Raw genomic sequence first — 8,020 nt, 5'->3', positions numbered from 1 at the left:
AGATTTCCATAGCTTCAGCACAGGAAGAAAGTCTCAGGGCTCCATTTCATTATATGATTTGTTTTTCACTATGAACGTTTTTCCACTAAAATATGTTCATTTCAGAGACTAGGTTTTAGTCTAGCATTGGCACACATGACCAATCTGCACAGTTTAGGCTATATACATTACGACTACTCATAAGACGACAGGCGAATTGCTGTATTCTGTTCAAATTCTTACTCCATCCCTTATATGTTCATACCTTCATTGTGCGATTCCATTCATATTATCACTCATATGTAAATCAGTTACTCAGCTATCCTATCCAAGTAAGACATCGTGCGAAAATTTGCGACATAGTTGTCAGAAGTAGACAACTTAACAGTACACTCAAACGAGCTGGTCTTCCTGTGGTAAGACTCTCTGAGATGTGATTATCACATATTCATTAGCTTGAATACGAGTAATTAGTTTACACGTTGTTCATATTGATATTTGACGTATACATTGCTAAGGCCCCCATTTCACTGATCAGCGACCGGTCAGCCTTCTTTTGTGCGTTGTCTGAACAGAACTCTCCACGATCACCAAATTTCAAGAAAAAAACACTTTTCTGTGTAACTGCTCCGGTGATCCTTCTGACCTCCTTGTACGGCCAAACTGCACCTTTCTGGCATTTTCGTATAGATCTGTACGCGCCCTTTGCTTCATTTGAGCGACTCTTCTGCTTTTTAATGCCTACCCTGCACGACCATGCAAACAACAGCAACCAACGGCAACAATCGGCAACCATTCAGCGATGCTTCTGCCTTCTCGCCTACCCTTGAACCTTCTTTGACGTTTCTAGTGAGTTCTTTCAGCGATCTGTTCAGAATCATGTACATCCTGGGTATATGAATACGTGGTAATGTCATCCATGGTTATGTTATCACCAGTCTGCCAAGACAGGTCCTGAGGCTTATAAACCATATTTAAAGTAATGCCGCATCTTTTCCCATTTCATCAGTTTTCATCCTCTCACAGACAACCCTTTCTCTGTTGATAATATATTGAACATCCTTGTACAATGCATTTCGAAATGCTGTCTAAGCCATTCGGGTGTGCTCCCCTCTTCTTCTATAGCGAAATTCGTTGCAATCTTTTCTATGTTTGTTCGTGGTTAGAGTTTCAGACATCCCTGAAATTTCTTCTGATGTTGTAGATTGTTCATCATTAAGATCAGCAGAAACATTTTCCTGCTGATCACTTTTCATACACCCGGCATGTAATGTGGGGGGATATAGTCGTCGCCTCGTCTGTCTGTCTGTGCGCCCGTCCATCCCTGCGTAATCATTAATTTTTGTTTCGGGAGCATAACTTAAAAAAAGCGTTCAATATTCTTAGACCAAAATTGGCTGACATAACGAACTGGAGCTAAGGTTGTGCCCTTTGCTATTTACCGATGTTTGGCATTTTTATTTTTCTTGGTTTCCATGGAAACGTTCTGGAAACCGTTCAGTATTTTCCTGCAAAACTTGGTAGATGAATCAATCAGAATCCAGAGTGGTGCCTTTTGCTATTTCCAGGCTTTTGGGATTTATTATTGTCTCGGTGTCCATGGAAACGATTAGGTCTTAGTCTCGCGATCGAAAGGTGCATAACTCAAAATCTGTACTGTATCTTTCAAGAAAACTTGGCAAATATGTGAGGCACACCCCAAAAGGTTGCCTTTTGCTATTTACAGATTTTTGTGAAGTCTAGTTTTCCCGATTTCCATCGAAACGATTCGGACTTAGTTTCAATAAAGGGAGGGATGGGCTTCTTTTCCGGAGCACAACTCGAAAACAACTTAATATCTTTCAACAGAACTTGGCAAATATATGAGGGACATGTTGAAGTGGTGCTCTTTGCTGTTTACAGATATTTGGCATTCATATGTTTCATGATTTCGATGAAGACGATTCGAACTTAGTCTAAAAGTACATCAAGTAACTGTCATATGATATGTTCTTTCAAATATGTTGAGGCCAGGGGGGATATGTCATGTTCTGGTGAGTTTTGGTTCAGTATTTTAGGAAGCATCTTTGCGGAGTTTGGTCCTTCCTTCAGTTGGGTACTTGAAACGCAGCGTTATCAGGGTCCCGTTTTACGACGCTCTCATAAGCTTACGATCTCGTAAGTTTCCTCGGTGTTGTCTTCTTGTGTGGGAAGGATCGGGTAGTCAGACTTGCTGACTCGTCGACATTTCATGGTATCCAAGCAGCTAACTCGATGTTCATGATGTTGAGCACTGGAGTATTTGCTCCAGGCTCAATTATTTACAGACTTACTCATCAAACCAACAATATGATCAGCGTGTTACTAATTGACAACCAGGAGAATACAAAACTATGCACGCTTGTAACTTTTACCAGCGTTACTCTGGTTCGTATTTGTAACAGATAATGCACTGTTTATAATACTCAAATATTTTCGTCACCTCATATCTATGATTTGTAGCTGATGTTGCATCAAGCCTCACACTACGTCATGAGAAGTGGAGGAGGTAAATTATATTATTAAAGGCAGTAAAATGAAGTTATTTTAAATTTCGAAACAATTAGGACAATAAGGTATGAGCTACCCGATCGCGATAGTCAATGTTCAAGGAGTCCTACCGAAAACTGTTTCTGGTTTATTCTGAACGCCTAAAGGAAAAACAGTGTGGAATACCCGGTCACTGACTGATAGATGTAGCAGTTCAACAAAATTATTTAGCTTACTCCTTAGGATAAATAAAAATGCAATGTTTGTCTGGCATGGGCGCGTCACTTTTATTTGTGCGCGTAACAATTTTTTTATTGCCATTTAAAAAAATTGTTTTGACTTGGCTGCGCCCCGATCATCCATTTGTCCACTATAAGAATGAGTGTCTGTAAGAACGAGTGTGACTGAATCTACAACTCATTAACACGTCCTAAACTTCCCTTGATGTATTTCTGAGAGAGAAAAAAAGAAAAATGTGTTCCTCCCTCGTTTTTCCATGATAAGTTAAAAATACATTAAACTCCTACCGCCATTGTCACTTTTGAAACAAATGTGCCCAAGAAACATTTAATTTTGTATGCAGTGCTATCTTGATCCGATACCCGTGCTTGTTGACCAACCAGTTCAAAATTAACCTGGGTCCACTTGCACAAAGCGATCTTAGCGCTACAATGATTGTACCTCCCATTCTTCAACATAGACTTAAGATAGCTGTAGCCCTAAGGTTGCTTTGTGCAAGTAGGCCCTGGAGTTGTAAGATAAATACGTTATTCACTGGTCCCCCAGGGCCCATGGTTTGATGCAGACCAACGGCATCAGGGAACTAATGCAAACAGAGGATACATTAACCCATGTCACTGTTAGAGCACTAAACAACTTATAGTATTCAGTCTGTAGGTTGAGACAGGAGATGAACTAACTGCTTTGGTCATATAAAGAATTTTTTACACAAATACATTGTGCCTTGTTGCAAGCCAGCTGAAGTTAAGATGTTCACATTTGCCTGAAGACTCGCTATCTGTTTGTACCACAACAGACAGCCCTTGCTACGTATACCTTGCGCCGGTCACGCTAATTCCGATGATGTGTGGCCCACTGAAGACAAGCACGACGATATCAAACAGTGAAGATCGGACCCCGGTAAGGCCTGCGACATCTGACGTTTCTCTGCCGCAAACGACTCCGCCCTGTGTCGGCGCTGATTGGTCTCTGGTGACTGCCAATGGTACCGGCTGTCCCTGCAGTTTCAGTAGCCCTAGCAAAACGATTTTGCAGGTGATGACGGACAGTATGCCAATTTTGCCTCAACGTTGTCACAGGCGGTCTTCTCTTCTCTATATTTGATTTTTCATTCATTTATTAATGTATAACTTTCTTTGTCACGATATGGTTGAAATGCTGACGATATGACATTAAATGTTAACCCATTCATTCACTTCTCGGTAATCATCGAGGACGACGAACAGAAAAAAACCCACTTGCTTCAAACATTATCCTAGCTTATGAAATGTATCCGGGTTCATGTAATCGTAAACCTGAGACATTAGAAACAATATAATGGGTAATGTTTGAGTCGCTTTTCTTGTTGCTTATGAAGCTGGACCACGACTAGGTTAACATCACGTGTATCGTCAACATACCTACACAATCACTGTCTTGTATTAAAGGACCTCGGCCTATCTCAGCATTTTGTCATTTACCATGCGAGCCTGGTTACGTCACCACAAACCACCAGACATACAATGTGTGTATTGCTTGTGTTGTTTCATCCGTAATGGATGGCCACAGTATATAGTTCTGTTTGGAAAAGTCTTTTTATTTCTAACGTTCAGCAGTCGAGGTCACCATGCCCCGCAATACTACACGGAACAAACTTCGTCCTCGGCCCATAGTAACAACAGGAGAACATCGTGTAGAATCTCACTGCAGAATTATCAGAGACGTGAGTAAGTTTAGTCTTATGCCACATTCACCATTATTTCAGCTATGTATAAACAATCGAGTCTGGACCAGACAATCCAGTGATCAACAGCATGAGCATCGATCTGCGCAACTGGGAACTGATTACATGAATCAACCAAGTCATCAAGCCTGACCACCCGATCCCTTTAGTCGCCTTTTAAGGCAAGCATGGGATGCTCAAGAGCAACCACGGGCCTTCACGGGTCCTCAGCAGAATGAAAAGTGTCAGCTACTAAATCAGTATGACACCTTCCACCCTCCAGAAAATCTTGTTGCCCTGGGAATAGCCACTGACTGTCCAGGTTACTGACAACAAATAAGGTATGAGAACGTGGGTGACAAGTATCCAGTTTGTAAACTTACTGTACATAAACAAACATAAGGACAGGGTTCAAAGCACGAGCTTGAACATGAACCCTGTAGAGTTATAAACTTTTGATCTACAAATTGTAACTGAAATAGTTCTATATCTCGAAAAGAGTAGACAGATGTTTCGTTTAGATGAACATTTTTGAAAATATGTAGCTGATATAACAACGAGTGTGGTTACGTCATCGGAGGAAACAGCAAAGAGCGACAATGGCAACCATTTCCGATCAACTCGGATCGCTGATGTACTATAATTAATACGTTCTTTTTAATTTTTTGTCGAATAAATGCATAACTGTGATTGTCGAAGTACAGCACTGTCGGAAATAGAAAAAACTATTACTATTTATCCCTCAAATATACACAACTGCAAATCGGATAATTAACTCACTCCGACCTAACTGGGCATTCAGTGGGATATGTAAGAGGGTATCCAGAAAAGCATGTTTACTCGTAAAATCTGGTAAAACTTAATATATGAATAGCTGCTGAAAACAATAGATCAGGTTATAGATGGCAATGAGGTCGCTCAGCCAGGTATAGCGACGGAAAGTCGACTCACCTGGCATGAAATGCATGCGCTACCGTAGTATAGACAATAGCGGTTTTGGATCATGTCCTTCTCAAGGCCCAAATCACAAAATGGGCCCTTGAGAAGACCTTCTCGCTATTGTTTATACTTCTTCAGATGTGCTTGCAAAATTTGGTTACAATCGGCCAAATAGTTTTCGAGATATGGACTTCGAAGTGAGCATGGTGTCGGTGGTGGAAGAGGTTTTTGGTTGCTAAGGATTGAAGACAATGTTTTCGAGATGGAGTACAAGTACCTAACGCTGACGCGGTTTGGTAACGGTTTCTCGTCTCTTTTTTGCAAATGAGGATTCGACGGATTTCATTTTGATGGCTTCCACCACCCGTGACAAGCGTGCGACCCGTTCCGTGTTCCTGTGTTTGGGATCGATTATATCCTGCGAGTATTGATTCAATCGCACCTTGCGAGAACATGCGTTTGGCCAGGGTGCGATTGTATCTCTCGATGATGGCTTGGCGTGAACTCCCGTCATGCCTTGTGTCACTTGAACGTAGCGCTTGGCTAGCAGCTGTTATACGGCTCTCATGAACTCGCGCCCAGGATCGACTTGCAATACAGCTGGTCAGGTCAAGCGACTGCATTTCTATATGCGCTTCAAGCCTTTGGTGATTTCGTTCGAATCTTTGATTTTCAGCGGTACTGCTTCCTTGACAAGACTGGCGACGTCGACGACGGTCAGGCCATACTTGTAGGTTTAGCGCATCAGCCTGTCGTCCGGGAGAAACAGGTCGGCTTGGTGAACGCGATTCGGCGTCAAAATGTCGAATTTTCTTCTCAGGATGTATCGAGGTGCTGTCAGGTAGACTTGCCAGATGTCTTGGTTTTGGAGCCATGCTTTGGCTTTCTTTTCCGAGACGTTCAGTTAATTGGTAGATACGCGCTGTAAGCGTGAATGGTGACTCCGTCGATGGCGATCCGTTGTTACGAGTCCATGGAAGACAGTGAGGTCGTCTTGATCGTCAGTCCGTGTATCCTGTGTCCGCGGCTTCTCAGCATGTTTATTTGGTGTTTGAACGTTTTGTTCTTGAACAGGGCTTCATTGAATCGGGCGGGTTTGATGTACTTTTCCAATATGTGTTTTTTCAGGCCTTGATAGAGTTCAACTTGGATCTCCAGCGGACGTACTCGGTGATCGGCGTGACGGTTTAGTTGTCCTTCATCTTGTCAAGCACATTTAATTTTTGTTGACATAACTGTGCATAGGGTGATCCTGGGGTAGTCGCTGGTGTCATACAGATGCATGTGGTTTTGTATGTCCTCGTACAAGTCCTCATGCAAATTTCCATCAGCAGGGAATCCGTGTCCGTTTACAGCACCTCGCAATGTCGTGATAGTGTTTTTTCAACATGCTGTAGTAGAAATCGTCCGTGGATTGCATGTCCAACCACAAGTACTCCCCGAGCGACATGGTGACGAGATCAAGATCCTTGGCCACCGTGTTGGTTTTTGCAGCACCAGCTCTGAACTTGTGACCATGTCGAACTCCAGTGAGATGTTGACGAAAGCGTAGCTGAGACCGGGTAAAACGGCGTGTGTTCCTTGTGCAGTTCAGAGCCGAGCGGTACACAAGACCGGTTCCCTTATGAGTCGGCGACGACTCGTTTGGCTGCAGTGGTCATACCGAGCTGATCCGTTGAAAAACCGTACCCGATGCACAATCGTGTCGCTTCATTACCCTCGCTCACCTCATTCATGTATACTTGTTTGTCATGTCTTGTGAAACCAACCAAAGAGGGTTGAACAACTAAACTGTACCTTCGCCTTCATCAACGTAATCATTTGTCTCCGCTAACGTAATGTTCATCAAAATCATGAGCTAATTCACAAGCCGATGACTACAGGCACGCGTTGACAGTACCATAGGCATGTTTTACTTTACCTCTGTTGTCCTTGTCATGTTTAAATTGACGACCGATAAACTCAGCTTGAGGAAGCTAATGCCTCACACGTAAATATGATGTTGCATTGCTGTAATTTTCCCTGTCGAAGAGGTCCTTCTCACAAAATATATATTCCTTTTTTTGAGCAGACCTACGACTATATTAAATATTCAAGCTATACAACGACAGCCTGTATATGTTCGAGACAAAAGATTAAATGCGTCTGATAAGTTCGCAAACCAAAAACTCATATATCCTGTCAAGTTCTTGGAAGGTCTGGTAAGTTATCACACATTTCGTCATGAACATACGCACTGGTAAACATATTTGTGCCTTAATTGTTCAAACACGTTATTTCCAAATCAATGAATGCAAGCATATAGTCCCTCCTTAGAACTGTGTTTTAGAAATGCATATAATGGAGCTGTTGATATTGACAAATCATATATATTTATTGATAATTTATTGCTTCGCCGACATGCACATTGCTGTATATATTAACGTGCCTATTCAGTGGCTGCGACTATTTCGAAACACATAACATGCTAATAATGCGGTATCGACAACTTATATAATACATTTTCCTGTGCGGGAATCGCCACATTGTTAATAGTATTCTTCAGTGTATATTATCCTGTTTGAAAAGACGTTCAACAGCTGATAATGTTTACATAACATGTGATTCCGTATTTACTGCGTCTTCAGCGAATTTCCATAATGCACTGGCAGC

Source organism: Haliotis asinina, chromosome 15, assembly GCF_037392515.1.
Source record: "Haliotis asinina isolate JCU_RB_2024 chromosome 15, JCU_Hal_asi_v2, whole genome shotgun sequence".
NCBI lineage: Eukaryota > Metazoa > Mollusca > Gastropoda > Lepetellida > Haliotidae > Haliotis > Haliotis asinina.
The sequence above is the reverse complement of the archived record's forward strand: the minus strand, read 5'-3'. Positions refer to the sequence as shown.